This window comes from Phalacrocorax carbo, chromosome Z (assembly GCF_963921805.1).
Source record: "Phalacrocorax carbo chromosome Z, bPhaCar2.1, whole genome shotgun sequence".
In the NCBI taxonomy this organism is placed as follows: Eukaryota; Metazoa; Chordata; class Aves; order Suliformes; family Phalacrocoracidae; genus Phalacrocorax; species Phalacrocorax carbo.
The window spans coordinates 50,801,095-50,818,352 of NC_087548.1; the positions used below are offsets into that span (position 1 = coordinate 50,801,095).

Genomic DNA, 17,258 nt, shown 5'->3' on the forward strand with positions numbered 1-17,258 from the left:
GGGATTTTTAACTATGAAAAACGCTTCATTCAAAAAGACTTTGCTTCCAATTTCTCATGAATAAACAGTCAATCTTAACTTGACTGCTGAAGACATTCTCATCTGCCATGGTGGCCCTCTTCTGAGAGCAGTTGTCTGTGAGTCACATAGGAACCAATGAAATTAAGGATATAGAAATTTAAAATCAAAAACAAAATACATACCCAAACTTTGTATTACCTCTGGACATGAAGTAAAAGCTGAATATTGAAGTTTTCTTTCTGAGAAACTCTTCCTAATGGTCCCTGTAATCCTCTCAGCTGAGAGCTCTGAGACAAAGTCCCCAGTTACAACCCCAACTAAGGTAGGACGGTGGGCTGGGCACACAGACCTTGTCCTGGACACAGCCATGCTCCAATGCTGTGGGTTCTCCCCATTGATGAGGGGTTGAGGGGTGAAATGGCTCTCCATGGGTGTTAGAACTGAGCATCATCACTTTCCTGCTGTGGCCAATCCTGAGGAAGTCCCAGCTGTGCCTGGCCAAGTGCTGCACTTTCAGAGATGTGTGAAGGAACCAGAGGGAGACCGGGAAGGTAGGATAATGACATTAGCTCTTTTGATGAGTTTTTACAGTGGTAGTTCTGCTTATTCTCATTCCCTGTGAACTTACCTCTGTACATGCCCTGAACAAAAGAGACAAGATGACTACTGGTATTGTACCTAGTAAAGTACAATGTAAAGCTGAACAACATGTATGAACACTGATATTTTATCACCATCACAAATTGTCTTGAGAACAGAAGATTGTTAGCCTATAGAGGTTATAGCTTTATAGCTTAGCCTATAAGGAAGTTAAATAAGCAAATAAATGCTCCAGGTTGGATTTATCTCTGTCACATTGGACTATGGCTGTAACCCCTTTTATTCAATTAGCATCAATGCTTAGAGTTTACACTCTTTATTCTCATTTATTGTGAGGTGGCAAACAAGCATTAGAGGTCAGCGCAGTATTGTACCACAAAACATAAAACATGAGAAAAACAAGGATTTGATTTTTTTTTGTTCTGACTACATGTGCTGTCATAGAAGGAATGTTTGATAGCAAGTTGGTAATTAGAGAATTTGTGAGACTACAAAGAAATGAGAAACAAAGCAAGTTTTCACCCGTTTTAACTACAAATGAAGTGGTATCTTGCTTTCTCCTACTAATTTCATTGATCAAAAGCAACTTGTGTGTTTGGCTTATTTATCAGTTTGAAACTCCCCCAGTGCTTCCAGAGTCTCACCAAGAGATACTGTTGACCAAAACTCAAGCCAAAAAAGCATTTGTCCTTTCTGAAGCCAGCCTTTTTCTTTGTAAGCCAAAAGTCAAGTCTGAGTTTTAGTGAGTTTATCCAAGTATAACAAAAATTCCTCATCATGAAACACTCAACCAACCCCAAGAGTAGACAATTACTTGGAACTAGTCACTGACTGAGATGTAACAGATGTCATGGAAAAGAAAGCTCATATGTTTTTTTCTTGAACAGTTGTGGCATAAAACACAGTATTTACCAGCATCTTTGTCACTGACACTCGTTATCTCCTGTGATACTTTAGGACATTGTTATGCTAAGTCTTGGAAAGGGTTGCACCTATAGCTGTGAGCACAATGGTTTAACAATGACTTAATAGGCAGCAAAACAGATCTTCTTCAGAGCTAGTTATAGGCAGTGTATATCAGCAAATGGTCCAGATTACAACAAGGAAATCCTTAATTGTAATGTATTATTAGGGTGATTTCTAATTGGAGTTTATATAGAATACAGACTCTGTATACTGCATTGTTGCTGTCTCCAGTCCTGTATCAAAAGAGAAAGACACAGTAAACATGCAGGGTCCATAACAACCTTAATTATTCCTTTCATTGCTACTTACAGTAACTATGAATTTCTAAAGTTGCTCTGAGGATTTGGTGTTCATATGAGTACTACAATTGCCCAGGACAGTGAGTTTCTTCAGACTTGATCAGCTCAAGTAGAACTATTATACTCAGCTAAAGGAAATTATTTAAATATCAATTTAAAGTAAAATTATGCTATTTATTTAAATAGGAAATTGAAAAACTTTAAAATAAATACCTTCAGTAACCTACCAGAGCAAGAGAAGTTCATCAGTCATTTAATTTCACCAGGATTTCACCCCTGGTATATGCCATTCAACCACAGTTGTAAGTAGTCATAAAAATGGCACCATAAATTAACAGCAAAATGCTATGAATATTTGATGGCAATCCAGACAGGCTGAGGATATCCCAAGGTTAATAATGTAGGTGAAGTATGTGATCAGAGTAGTGAATGTATTAAAATGTAAACTTAAATGTAAAATATTAATGTATTAAAATATACTACTGGTTTACAAGTAGTGTCTGTGTCTAACATTAAAGTGAATGTTTGTGTTCAAAAACTGTACCTGAAACTACAGTGTTATATTAACCCACTGGACCACTACTGCCAGTGAACCCAACACCCTAATATTAAATGAGACACAGTGTGTGCAAAGAGGAACCAGAATGAACAGACTCTGTTGGGCTTAGCAGTTTGGGCTTGGCATCAGAACTGCTGGAGAGGCCCAGGAGGAAAACCAGCAGCAGCAGCTCAAAAAGTGGCAGGGATTGTAACGCAACCTACGTTTGATGAATCTTGATGCAGTCAGCCTAATAAGCAGAAGAAAGTGGCCCAGGTGGACATTAATGTGTTCAAATTTTAATTTTGTTTTTGTAAGTGTACAACTGAGGTGTATTACTTCTACCATGTGCAAAAAAGATGTCACAGTGCAATAATCACAGAACCTACAGTATACCTACAGAACCTATAACCTTCTGTTGGATCATATCGTTAAGCTTACATAAAGTTAATGAAAATGCATGAGTCAAGAAATAAACTCTGCTCAACAAAGACATTGGGAATTTCTTACCAATACTGGGGTGCAAAAGAATATTGAGGAGAACACAGCTGGGACAGCTGACCCCAACTGACCAAAGGGATCTCCCATACTGCCTGCTGGGGTTAAACCATGACACAGGCACAGGAAAAATGCAAGCACCTTAAGATATCCTTAAATACACAGTTTCTAGCGATATGCTAGTACAAGTGCCCTGACTGAGATTCCTATACCTCCAAAACTGGTACCTTTCACGTTTTGTCCTTTTTAAACACACACTTTCAAAGAACTCAGCCGATTACAGGTGTCATCCCACATCCTTGGAAGTCTACCTGTGGTTCTTCCTTCAGACACTAAAATATCATCGACTCAGTGAGATCCTGGTGAAAATTGCTCACTCACCTTACTTATTTTTCTTTTGAATTCTGTTTTTTTATACAAAGACTTTCAGACTAGAAATTATTTCTCATCTTTCTGAAGTGTGTCGTACTATGAGGAAAAAACTTTACAAGATTATTTGCAAGGAAGAAATACAAATTCACTGACTACACTGTTTATAACAGGCAAGAAGAGGTCTCTACACTCTGAAAAGCACAGGACTAGGAGGGTCCTATTGCAGCATTGAATCCTGCCCTCTGCTCAGTGTGCCAAGTAATCTCATCCACAAATGGATTAAGAACCATCACTCATTTCAGTAGTCTATTTTCCCATTACTATTCCTGTTGGAAATTTGTTCTGTAGCACTACTGATGGTTAGAAATATTTAGCTTACAAATACAATGATTTATTTCTATTTACTTTTGAGCCATTGCCATTGTTGGCCTTAAGAGCTGATGTATCTATAAAACCTCTCATTTGGAAGAATTCTGACAAAACAATAAAGCCCATTTATTATCCTCTTCTGAAACACTTTCTACTCAATTTGACAAAAAATCCCTTCTCATCACCTGTTTCACTTTGATCCATCTTTCTTACCGGTGGGATCTCACTTTGCAGAGAGGAAAAGCAACAGTATTTCTTGATCTCTGCTGAAAACAACTTTACTTAGTAAAGCTTGGGATAGTGTCTACTGCAATCACAACAGTATCCCATCACATTCCTATGATTAATAATCCCATGAGCTTTACACCTTTTTTTTCTGATTCCAAAAGGTTAGCTTCCAGTTTAGAAAGGAAAACTTGTTTTATAATTCACAAACGTGTAGCACATGAATCACACACACACAAAAAATCAGGTTAGATTTTTCACTCTGTATTAAAGATCTTCCTCTGACCCCTACTGTCCCAACGGGGAGGGGTTTGCAGGATTCTGCAGTGAAGATTATGATGTTCCCCTAACTTGCGGGAAGTAAATTCTGTTTCCATCTTTAACATAATAATTTCTAGTTCCGTACTCTCATGCCACCTAGCCATCCTGCCTTGGCCCTTGAATTCAACGTTAGCATTGTTCTGGAAAGGTAAAATACTGATTTAATTTTGGCTTATGCCTCTATTGTCCTTCCTTTATGCTCTTTTTGTTCACATGACCAAAGAAACTTTATCATTGGATTCAAATTTCTGTGCAAGACCTTCCAATTCTGTTTTGGCTCCATACAAAGATGTGCATTCTGGGATTATGGAACACATGAAGCCACTGTATTCGTTCAGAAGCAAATGGCCTTGATAAGGTGTTGTGTGTGAATACACATTTATATTTCTTGTATTTTATTAAGACGTTTAAAGTGTTGTAGAGTTACTTTATTTACATAGAAAGGCATGCCTCAAAATGCTGAATATTTTTCTGAAGTGTAAACACTTCTCTAACATAGGTGGAAGTTGATAGATAAGGTTGCTTGGTCTGCAAATATCCTTGACTATTATGATTCATTATGCAAACACATAAAAGAGACAGGGTTCTGCTTCATGATGACCCAGAGTTGACAGTGAACTGGGTCACTAAATCTGGACACAATCCTATCACTCTCCTAAGACAGGAAAAAATATTATCAGTAGTGCAGAAAGTGTGGTTCAAACATAGCAGGCAAATTCTCCCTCGTGGTTTTTTTCTCTACAATCGATGACAGTTATCTTGTTCCTTTAGTGTTTACTAATGAGGTCCTCTTAATAACAGCCAATGGCATTAAATTAAAAAAGAAACAACTGCTGACTTATTGCCAGCTACAGGTCATTTTCAAAGTGAGGATGAGACTACATATATAAAAACCATCCAATGTTCATGCTAGGAGAAGGGCTGGGCATGAAATTCAAACTCACTTATGAATAGTAGGTGAAGTGAAAGAAAGAATCTCTTCATGATCTTCAGCAACAGAAATTTTAATTTTAGCAGTCATTTTTGAACCGTCAAGTGTGTGGGAGTGTAAGGCAGCCACAAGAGAGATGACATAGAGGTGGTAATGGTAGAAATCTGAATCCTGAGGTTACTGTGGCTTTGTTCTTGGAGCACCAATAGTCATGCTACCGATGGCCTTTTCATATCTCAATAACTCTTGAAATTATATTCACTGACCAGTTCTACTGATACAGAAAAAAAATATTCTTTAAGAATTTACAACTCATTATGAATATTTTGGTACTATTCATTTAGATTGAATAAGTTGTTCATATATATACTGTGAACAGCTCAGGTATTGTAGTTACTACTTAGCCTGGACTATGAAACTTTAATTTAGATTCAAATACATTGTCAATTGACGGCTTTAAAAATCCATTTGAAAATGTGATTTATTAGATTTAGCAGTACAATTAATTTTATTAAAATTTACAAAATTTATTCAGAGATTTGTATTTACAAGTCTGGAAATTTTAATTAATTTGCCAGCATTTCCAAGCGTACATGCATACATTTTGGATGAAAATCATTCCATTTAAGTTTAAATACTTGATTCTTTCTACATAGCATTCTTAATCGTAAAACCATTACTTCAAGTGGTATGGAACCAGTAAAATGATGCTGAATAAAAAATATTTTTCCCACCTTTTTCTGATATGTGCTGTTTATCCACAGACTCTTTTTCCAGTTTCTAAAATGTGTTGTATGCTGAAATACATATGATTAAAAGTGATCCTTTAGAATTCCCTCTAGAGATTCAGTTTGGAGATAAGACCACCAGGAGGATGTGACTGCCTTCTGGGAAAACAAAAGCAGTAGACTTCATCGTACTCTCTTGAACAATCCTCCTTTCAACATCGACAGCAATTTAGATCAAGTAAGAATCATAATATTTGACCCAATAGATCTTGCTGGTTTCCTTTTTTTTTTTGCTTTAATAGAAACACAGAATGAGACAAGTAGCTGGGATTTGCACCTTCTGCATACACTGCACTTCGCTACGTGGATAGGATTTTCAGGGAGTATTGATAGGTGCTTTACTCAGTCCAAGAAAGATACTCCCTTGGCCAACCTTGAGGAAAAGGTAAGTATTCAAATAGTAGGGAAAAGCTAGCAATAGGGATGATCTAATAGAGGAGTTCATCATGGAGTCACAAGCAGTTGTTTTCTAAACCAACACCCTTTTTCAGTTTGGACACAAGCAGTAATGGATATATTCAAAGTTAACTGTGAGCATCTAAAGCTGTGTGGGCTAAAGTACAGCTCACAAAGTTTGCTGAAGCCAAGGTCAGCAGACGCTCCCAAAAATACTAAATGAAATTTTGGGTTTGGGTCCCAATAGATTTACAAGGTTAGAAAGGTTTTTTGTATTGCTTTTTTTTCTTAGAAGCTAACGAGCTCTTCAAAGGCGAAAAATCTGTTTATTCCCATTGGCAACTAATAACCCCCATGAAACAGATATGTGTTTTCCATTGAGATTTATACCATTTGCTCTAGCATTTATATTACTGGCTTGTACAAAGGAAAGAAATAGTAGCTTGAGCTCATAATGTGTTGGGCAAAATATCAAGAAGATTAGGCCACATGGTAGAGCAAAGTCTGATGGAAAACATACATTTACTGCAGAGAAATAGTTATGCCAGAATCTAAGAAATTCTCCTGCAAAACAGTACCTGCCTTGTATCATGGTCTCTTACTCCCTCTTCCTCTATAAGATTTTCTTAGCAGGAAACTGGGCCTTAGCAAAAAGGATCTGAATAGCAGATTACTTAAAAAAAAAAAGATTTAGAGAGTTAGCGTAGGAATAGAGAAGGGGAAAGATGGAAACAGAGAAAATCTCACCAATTTTTATTAGCAAAAATATTTACCTTTTCCTGTTCCATAAAGTGATGGCTGCCACAAATACTAAGCAACCTACAGGTGTTGAAGACCATCAAATGTACTTTACAATGTTTATGATATTTATTATTATGACCTCATTTGAGATTGAGTCTAATAGTAATTATGCTCTGCAGCTGCTAGTCCACTGATGGCCTCCTTGACTTCCACAGGGAATAAGGAAAGTGCTCCCACTACATAACATCCATGAAAAACAAGCTAGATGTTAGACAAACTGTTCCTTCACACATTGCAAGGCTGCCGACTTCCTCTACCCTGCTCAGCAAATAGTCGTAACCAAAAACACAGCTGCTGTCTACAAGGCTGAGCAGCCCAACATCTGCCTCTTTCACCCTAGCCAGAACCACATTGATGGTACCCCTTTTTTCACAGTCATCACCCCAGGGAGCATGCTGTAGGGGAGGCTAAGCTCACAATGAGCATGGTTGTGCAGGAAACAGCCTTTACTTTCAACATTTGCTAAGCCAGCTTCAGCACCTGTGCACAGCAGAACTCACCCTCACAGACACTGCTTCACCCCATATACCAGCTTCCTCTTAAATACATACTGATGCACTGGGTAATATCCTGTTTCCTACTGACACAGAAACATGCTTGGGACAGTTAAGCTCATCCTGAAGCCTTAATGATTTGAACATTTGTTTTGGATCTTATTTGTTCAAAGCTCTCAGCTCTGATAGTAGCAGTTAGTTATGGTTCTTGCACTAACTTGCCTTCCATTTTTGTTGTACCAAGATATAGGCAGAAGTGCATTTTTCTGCCCTAAGAAAGGTCACTAGTCATTCTGCAATTCAGACTGCACTGGGATGTAACTCTAAAAGCAGGGCTGCCTCTGTGTTGTAGACATTACCTCCTGAATTCATTCTCCAGTTGTAGCAAACTCACACTTCATAGGTGAGATCATTTGCAGCATAGTTACTTCGGTGAAATATTTACTGATATTTGAAGATGCTATCACAAGTACTGTCCCTGTTGTAACGTCTTCATCTTTTCTCTTCATCTTTGCGTTCTTCTGTCCACAGTCTCAGCAAAACACAAGCATCTCCCAGAATGGTTAAGATGCAGCCAGCTACTGAAATTTTAACCTTTTAAGCACTGCCTAAACAGATGTCAGTACTCTCTTGTCAACCTCTGAGTTCTCCCCCCTTCCTTCTGGTTCTCACCATTACAGCAGCCCTTCCACTCCTCTACATCATTGCCCTATGAAACTGGTTTTTCTCCCACAGCTTTTTTTAACCAATAAAACATTCATTCACAGCCATTTTCCCCACTCAAGTCCTGTCCCTGGTCCTGTCCTCACCCCTATGTCTTCCTCAGCTCCCTTGTCCTTATTATTCATGCTCAGCTGTAAGAGGATTGGAATAGGAAGGACAAGTCTTGTATGTATGTAACTGGAAAAGTGAGGCTGTGTTGAAGAGATAGCATGAATAGTAAACCCACTTGATATGTACACTGGAAAGATCCTTATATGTACAGATATTTGTATGAAGTTGTTCAAAAAGGTTGTGCTGTCTTTCATACTTGCCAAAAACTAGAGGTCTGTCATTTTAGCAGCCAAGCAGACCATAACGGTATGAAGAGATGTTAAAAAAAAAATAAATGAAAGCCCTGCTGCAAAACAACTACTTGGTTTTTCCTCCACTTGGAAATGAAAAAACCACATCAAACATGCTGCTATGAAACCAAAACAATAAATGCAAGGTTAATTTCAAGCATATATAAACTTTTTACGAGATGTGTGCATAACATGGAAATGATTAATGACAGTCATTGTGTAGCTTTATTGTTAAGTAAGATTTAACAGACAAGCTAATCTATTTTTTCTGACATGAACAGGATAAACATCAGCGTAGCATAATACATCCATTTGAGCATTTACTATATGCTAAACATTTTATTTCTGCTTTACTGAAAATGAAATAGAATTATCACTTACAATGCTAGACACCAAGGTAAACCACAACCAATTTCCCTTCTTAATAAATCTTCACTCTTTTCTCTGAGAAAATTCATTGGATAAATCCTGGTCCATTGGCTGATCTCATTGTGCTGAATCACACCATGTCATAAGAACGGGATTTGGCATGTGTTTGGGTAAAGAAACTGTAAACTCTTTAGCAGCACAGAGCATGATGGGAAATGTAAAGAGTACACTGCGCTGTAACAAGCCTCAAGACTTTCAAGCCCATGTAAGCAAGCAGGCGTCTGCCAGCCTAAAATTAAAAAAGGGCTAGCTTGAATTAACAGCAAATGGGCTTATTTACTGGACCAGTCCCAAATCCAGTGAGGGTGACAGGAACCCTTTAGTTTACTTGTCTCTGTGTTATCTTAATAATAATTTTGCTCTGTTCATTTTCAGTTATACAAATATTGACTGATTAAGCTTTACCTTATCTGCAGGAGGGGCATTCCTCCATGAAGATCTCTCTTTCAGAAGCATCAAACTGAACCTGTTCACACTTATGATACATTTGGGTCTTCAGATCTGAGTGTCCCCAAAGATCTCAAAGCTCCCAGCCCAGCCACCTTGCAGTCCCATTTCCCTTGCCAGCAGGAGGAATCCAAGCCAAGTTCAAGTTCAAGCTACTAAAAAATCCTTGTGAAAGGTGACTTCAGGGACCTTCCCAGCTGAATGGCAAGCCTTACCTCTCTGCCAGCTATCTGATGTAGAGGGCCACCACAACAAGGAAATGGAGGATGCTGAGCCCCATCCCCGTGCTGGGGTAGGTGAGAAACCTGGCACATACTCCTTCACATGCCCTCCTCCGTCTTTGTGCTTGTCTCATCATCTTCTGTTGTCTTTCTGTACATCAGCCTGCTTTGCAATGCTGTGTCATGTTCTGACTATCTGCTCCGTTGTCAGCTTTTTGGAGACATCTAAAAATCCTGACCCATATTATACCCAGTCTCGGCTGTTAAGAATTCCCACCCTCTTCATGCTTTAGGTACAAAACCAGATCTGGGGCTTCCTGTGAGATGCATAGATTTAAAAACAAATTAACACGAATCACGCTTATGGTTCTTTGATTCAGCTCAATGTAAGGAATAGCCTGGCAGCATAAACATGTATGAGGAGGCTATTACAAACAGCCCTCAGCAGATGCTCGTGGAACACAAACCTTAAACAGACCAGTGTGAGCCTGCCACAGAGGAGACAGCACATGTAACTCTTTAGTGTCAATAGCTGTGGCTTGGAGAGACATTTACAAATCTGTAAATTCAAAACATTTGGTGTATTTTCAGTGGTGTGGGACACTCATTCAGCAGAGAGAGAGACTTCCGAGAATCCCTGGCAGGAAAGCAATTAAATAAACCAGACAAAGAGGCCATATTGTTTTTGAACTGGACAATATATACATATGTTTCCCTTTTGTGCAAGTCTGGCTAGAGAAATTATCTTCAAATTGAATTAAATGAGACAGTAGCTGTATTTCATTTTTAGAGATGATGCTTTAGGTAAAGACTGCACAATCTTGAACAAAAACCCAATTGAATCATGTTTATCTGTACCCCCTTGATAGGTTTTCAAGTTTTTTTTCCCAAATTGCAGGATTGATGTTCACCCAGCTGCAGAGCAGTAACAGGTCTAGTGATATATGGAAAGCAAGAACACTCAAAAGTTAACGCTCATGTTCTCAATTGTTCTGTTGCTCCTGAGACAATGAAGCAAACCTGTTTCACAAACAAATATAATCTGAAGTGATGGTGTTGCCAGTATATTCAAAAAATCTTTGCATTTCTGGATACAATAAACACCACCTACACAAACACATTCATTCGCTATGCTATGCCCCAAAAAGTTTACTTGGTCTTTAATAGCGATCTATTTGTCCCCTAAGGATTTTGTGAAGCTTTTTTTTGTTTGTTTTCTAGTAACAGTTTCCACAAGATTGTCAAGGGGAATGTACAGCATAGATGTTTATCATGAATGCAACAAGTGAAATGTCGTTACTGCAGTGTTTGTGTGCTGGTTGCATTTCATAAAACAGCCACGCAGAGTGGGAACAACTGAGAAGACAACTGGTAATGGGGAAGCAAGACAAGATTTCTTAATAAAGAAGCTTTCATTCTGGGAATAGCCACATCTCATAAGGAAAAGATGTGAGCACAAATTGTGGTTCCCCAGCTGGCAGGGAAGATGAGTACAGAAGCAGAACAAAGCAATTCAGCCCAGACAGTCCAAGACAGAGCAATACCAAAATGCAGTAGTACTACAACTGAATATTTTAACTCAGATTTTTATGAGGCACGACGTTGCTCATAATTGCAGGAAAGCTACTCTGAGGAACAGCATTTACCAACAGTTTTTGAGGATTATTATGGACACAGCTCTGTTGGTGATATTGTGCTAAGGCAGAAGACTTTCAGGCTCTGCTAAACACCAATAAAATGGCATACGTGTAGCTGAGGCAGGGTGTTTGAATGCAGAGCACTACATAAAGCATTTCAGATGCTTTTGATGTATCTGTGATGTGTCTCAGTGGCTTGGACAGACACTTCTTTCACTGCAGATCTTTAAGGGATCTCTTTGCTTTGGTAGACACATTAGTCCTAACCCACTATCACTGTCATTTAAGGTATTCTTGTACAAATTGGCAGGTTCCCATTGCCCCTTCTCTTCCTTTTTGCAGGATGCTGAGATGATAGGGCCTAGCTATCCACAGTTTCTGTTTGCCAAATTCTGGGGACCCCACTACAAGCTGTTACTGTTGTTTTCCCCTGTAAGATATATAGTATCTCTTTCTGTATGGGAAAGACCTTCAGATACTGTACCATATTGATTATTCTGTTTGGCCGTTTTTATTTCTTTGTACTTCTGCAATTCCTCATTTCCTCTGGCATCAGTTTTAAATATTACAGGCTCACTGCATCCAGTTTTCTATTAAATATGACAGCTGTACTTGGTTGATGCCAAAATATCATTTGATAGTGCAAAACATGAGTGACTCCACATGGTTTTTCTAAGGTACTTTGCTACTTGGGGATAGTTTGCATGTTGGATTGGGATGAGTGATTTTATACCTAACCCCAGACTTCAGTACCTGAAGTCACTCTCATTGGTCTGTGCATTATACATTGCGGCCATGGTAGGTATACCGTGTCTTGAAAAACTGAGTAAATAATCATCTCTGTTTTCTAGCAAACTTACCTTTGGAAAATGAGATTTATGGGCTTTTGGGGAAGCCCTAGGGACTGGAGGTTTACTGTGGATGTGGACTGTAGATTTGCTTTGGGTATGGCTCCCACCTACTCCCAGTCAAAGTACCAGTTTTTGCCTACTTAGCTTTGGGGCTTGTCAGTTTTTGCTCAGACTGCAAAACTAGACCATTTTGTCTGTTTTCCCCTTCATTCCTGCGTATGCAGGAAACTATGACAGTTTCTTCTAAATATTTTGCCAACTACCATTTATGGATATTCTAGAAACCTCTCTCTCTTTTCCTGTTTTGACTAGTCTATCTCAGCCTTACAAAGGCCTGGGGCAGGCCAAAATTACAGTCTGTAACTGAACTGCAGGTGAAGAATCAGACTCTTCCATAATTTTACTTGTCTTTTGTATTTTTCACACATCATCTTCCTTTCCTATAGAAGGCAGTGTTAGAAGATAATGTAGATACCTACCTACATCTTCCTGTTGCACCAGAGAATTAATAAACACAAGAAAAGTTTTAGTACAAGGCAGTTTAAAAAATAAAGCCGCTATCTAAAAATCTTAGTTTATACTGGTACCCATTTATCTGTAAGTACAGAATGAGGTACTCCTCAGCAGTCTGATTTTGCAGATCTGCATCCTCCAGTATCTTGGTTTCAGTGGCCTTGCATCTACACATAAGAAACCTCCACAGCAAGTAATATTATCCTCTGAAGTAAAGAGTTTAAAAAAATGTGAATTCTGTATGGAAACAAGGTAGTAACTCTTCTTGTTCTTAGACAGGGTTCTGTGTATACTTGTAGAAAATATTCATTTTAGAGATACACAACTAAGCTGCCTGAGCAACCTAAACCCTTTGCTGTAATTATGACTGTGTTTACATGGGTTTTAGCTAGCAAATAATCTTGTTCTTTTGCACTCTCAACCAATACAAGCCATGCCACATTAGCATGGCATCATTCCTAAAATAATACGCAGTGCTTTGCAGCAGGGCTTGTTAGCTTGGGCTCTGTGATACTCTAATGCCAGTTAAATAGCTCTGGTTGGCTCAGGCTCTGGGAAGAGCTTGCTCATGTCTGTTGTAGCATACCATTAAGTAATACCTCATGTGGTAAACATATTAATTAATGTAACTGACTGGATGGGTGTGGAGTATTTTTAATTTTGTTTTTGAGATGAGAAATAGAGTGGAATGACAGGTAGCAGAGTATTTTTCCTGTTCTTTAGCCTGAATTTTGATTAACCTGGACTTCTAATAATTTTTAAAGATAATTACAGAACCTGACTTTTGTTCATGTTTAAACTAATATTTGTGTCTTTTGTTGATGTCTGCACAATAATTCTTTTCTGTTCCAAAATCCTCACTCTAACTGCTATGTATATCTTTGCAATTGCAGTTGTTATCCCTGGAGCTCCCTACTGTTGCTGCCTCTCAGATTGGTTTCCTTCGGGGTCCAAGCTGAAATGAAGAACTGAAAGAGCACTCACAAAATGGATTATTTCATGGTGGGTGGAAAGCCTACAGACACAGCTCAGCGACTGCTTAAGCAATAGTCAATAAATTTCATTACGCTAATGGTTCTTGAGCCTTCCCCTGAGTTGTATTGTCATCACACTCACAGGTCTCTTTCAAGCTGTTTTTTAGGTATATCAGAAAATCTTATCTTTTGTGTTCATTAGTTTTCCAATTTATCTTTTTTCTCTGTCTTCATTATTAAAAAATACTCTTTATTTCCATGTTTGGGTATGTTTCTTCACACCACATGGCTTTATCTAGAAATTGTGGTAGCTTTATACTGAAGGAGGGGGAAAAAATAGTAAGTTTCTAAATCAGGCTGTTTTATGGAAAAGACTGGAATGTGTTCGCTTTGGTAGTTCTAAAATTATTAAGTGGTAATTACAGATTAAATTCACCTGGATTCATAGAATCTTATTTTAATCCTTTCTAAATCTGACAGAAGATGTGCTTAAACGGTGCAAAATGTGATCACCCAAGCCTCTCCGCTGGCATGTAATTTAAATGTATCCAATGCAACCTCCGGAGAAATTACACAATTCCAATTTGTAATAACTTTTTCCTTTTGTTGAGATGCTTTGTGTCCAATTTTCTGCCTTCTACTCAAACGAGGTTGAATTACAAAAGAAATGGTGAACAGCCAACTACTCTCAGTGTGCCATTTTGCAATTTGAACATGAGAAGTTTTGGTGACCTTGTCATTATGTGAAAAGAATACACAAAGTTATTTAAGCTGTCAAACTAGCTGATACTCAGGACTCATATTCTAATTATACAATAAGTTTCCAGGAATCTGTTCCTTCATGCCTCTATCACACTTACCTGTCATTTGCTAAGTCTCTGAAATATTCCAGACTTGACCTTGTCCCTCTTTTCTGTTTCTGTTGCTATTACATTTCTACTGGCAGCTTTCATATACCACGTGACATTTTGTACCTCATTGAAAAGTCAGGGTGTTTCATAAGTACAGTTTTCTGGATTGTAGCATCCTCATTACTTTAAATCAGATCTTACAGAGCAGCTCTTCAAGTTAAATCATACAGTAATTCATAACCCAAGTTTAAAAAAAAATCCCTTCAAAATTCCCCTCAATTATTCTGGTAAAAGGAAGGATTCTCCTGTAAAACTATGTAGAACCAGGGCAATAAAACAGTGGAAAGTGCCTGCAGTAGTGCAATTACTTCCTACTTCAGTTTGCAAGTCAACATTTTACAAAATGAAAGAAAAAAGTGCTCACAGGCTATAAATTAGACTTATTGTAGCACAGATGAGAATTCATCAAACAAAAGATCTATACTTGAATTTCTGTATTTTCATATAGTATTCAAAATGTGGCCAGCAGAGAGAATGAAATAAAATCCTTCAAAGGATGATTCAAAGCAGGGATATCCCTTTCTATTTAGTAGAAAGGGAACTTCCCAGTATAAGTTTGCCTAAAAGTGGGTTCTGGGATAAGTTTAAGGCTTGCCATCAGTATGAGGTGGTTTTGACAGTTGTAAATCTGTTCTTTCAGGCTGTACTAAAATGCCACATTCTCATAGTGTTACAAAGTTTTGTTGCTTTTATGAACAGATAAGTGGTCATTTACTTAGCTTGGAGGGGAATTAGTCACAAAACTGTATTAGAAAAAACTAATGTGAATTTTAGCATTGGGATTAAGAATTATTATTTAATTTCTTCCTTTGAATTTGTTTCTCCTTCTATAAAGCATTTCTCACAACTTATATCATGCTTCATACCAGAGGATTTTAATCAAATTTGCTTCATATCTTGAGCTAAAGATTTTTAAACATTCTTGCAACAATTTAAACAAAATACTGCTTGCTCAAATCTTCTTTTATTTTTGTGCCTAAGGCTCAGAAAATAAATGCAGTAAATACATTTAAAATGCATTGATTTATAAAATTGAAAACCTTCAAGTTCATCATGCAGCTATAGATTTTACATTTTTATATAAGTATTTTCAATGTATATTTCCTTTTCAGTTTTGGGGATTAAAAAGAACAAATACTATGGACCATTTTGGGGAGACTCATGTAAACAAAAGCTATACTGAAATCATGTATGTCAGCTTAATTCATCCAGTATAAAATGAAAGAAACTACTGAATAAACCAGGATTATTTTCTTGTTTTATTCTGCAGTCTCATATTGGAAAATTTTGAAATACAATTCTGTATAAAGCAATATCATACAAAGATTTGCACAAAATCGAACAACTTATGCTAAAAAGCACAATGTGAGAATTAAAATTTCTTGGTCACAGAGACTCTGTGAAGACGGGGAAACTCATTTGGCTCAAAATATGGAGCAGCTCAAATTATGGAGCAGCTCAAATGATGGAGCAGAGACAGAGAAGATACCAAGAAGGAGGAGCAAAGGTAGGTGTAGTTGGACAACAAGTTAATATAGTGAATTAGAATAATTTATGAAACTTTTTGTAAAACATTTTTTTTTAAGTGGATTAGAATGTCATTCTAAGTAGAAAGCTAGGGAATGGTCTGGAAGATGAGGCTGATACAGTGATATTTACTGCATAGACAGAACTATCTGGCTATGATACTTCAGTCTCCCTGCAGCTGAGATAATAAGGATTTCTAAAGACTCTAAGGAGGGAATAGCAATAGTCCAGATAAGTGATTCATGTGTGACTGAGGATTTCAGCAAATGAGAAGTCAGTGAAAAACCAAATGCAGGCAATGTTCCATAGGTGGAAAATTTACAGGAAATATTAAAGATACAAAAGTTTCTTGAAAGACCAAGACTGTTCACAAGGCTTTCTTTTATTTAAATATGTAAACTAAGAAGAATGAAGACAGTTATGTATTTTAGGACTATGTTGTTTAAGCATGACATCTTGAAAGAAAACAGTTTCTTGTATGGCAGAGTTACTTTTCTCTCATTTTACACTCCTACCTCATATGAAATGCTTATTAAATTTTCCTTAAATAACACCAGCGTGTCTGATTGTCCATGAACAAAGACTAGAAAGTGAGAAAGTAATTGGTTCCTCACTACTATTGTCTTAATGAGTTTTTGTTTAAAGGACAGAACAGCAGCATCCACTCTAAAATTGTGATAGGCAAGTAGTTATGGTTTGCAGAAACTCTGAAACTTCAGTCCTCATTTTCTGTTGAGTTTTTAATAAAATAATTATTTAAAAAATTTCTTTAATCATTCACTTGCAGGAAGTAATAACTACAGATTTCAAAAGCAACCAGATGATTTGAGAAAATACATCCTATTTCTAGTCGTGACTTATTTATCTAAGAGAGTGGGATATAGGTTCCTAAGTAGTAATTTCTTGAAAATGGGCCTTTCATTTTTATACTTTTCAATATTTTAGACAGTAGATCCAACTGCGTAGTGTGCTGAGTACTATCCCTTTCAAAAACAAACTCAGACCCTCTTGGGTTAAGTACTTAACTCTTTTTCATGTGTGGAGCTTCAGCAACTGCAAAATAAA

The 17,258-nt window shown here is 37.5% G+C and overlaps 1 long non-coding RNA gene across 5 annotated transcripts in view; it reads left to right on the forward strand.

Annotated features, from left to right (window-relative positions):
* The window catches only part of LOC135310463 (uncharacterized), a 34,426-nt gene extending 18,303 nt beyond the window's left edge, over window positions 1–16,123 (forward strand). For 4 of the 5 annotated variants that reach the window (XR_010370525.1, XR_010370528.1, XR_010370527.1 and 1 more), the window contains 3 exons: window positions 5,905–6,106; window positions 9,529–9,851; window positions 13,675–14,014. This is a non-coding gene — a long non-coding RNA (uncharacterized LOC135310463). Of the gene's footprint in view, window positions 1–5,904; window positions 6,107–9,528; window positions 9,852–13,674; window positions 14,015–16,058 lie in introns of those variants that run through there. The other variant, XR_010370526.1, reaches the window with a different exon arrangement.
* The last annotated feature ends 1,135 nt before the right edge of the window (window positions 16,124–17,258 follow it).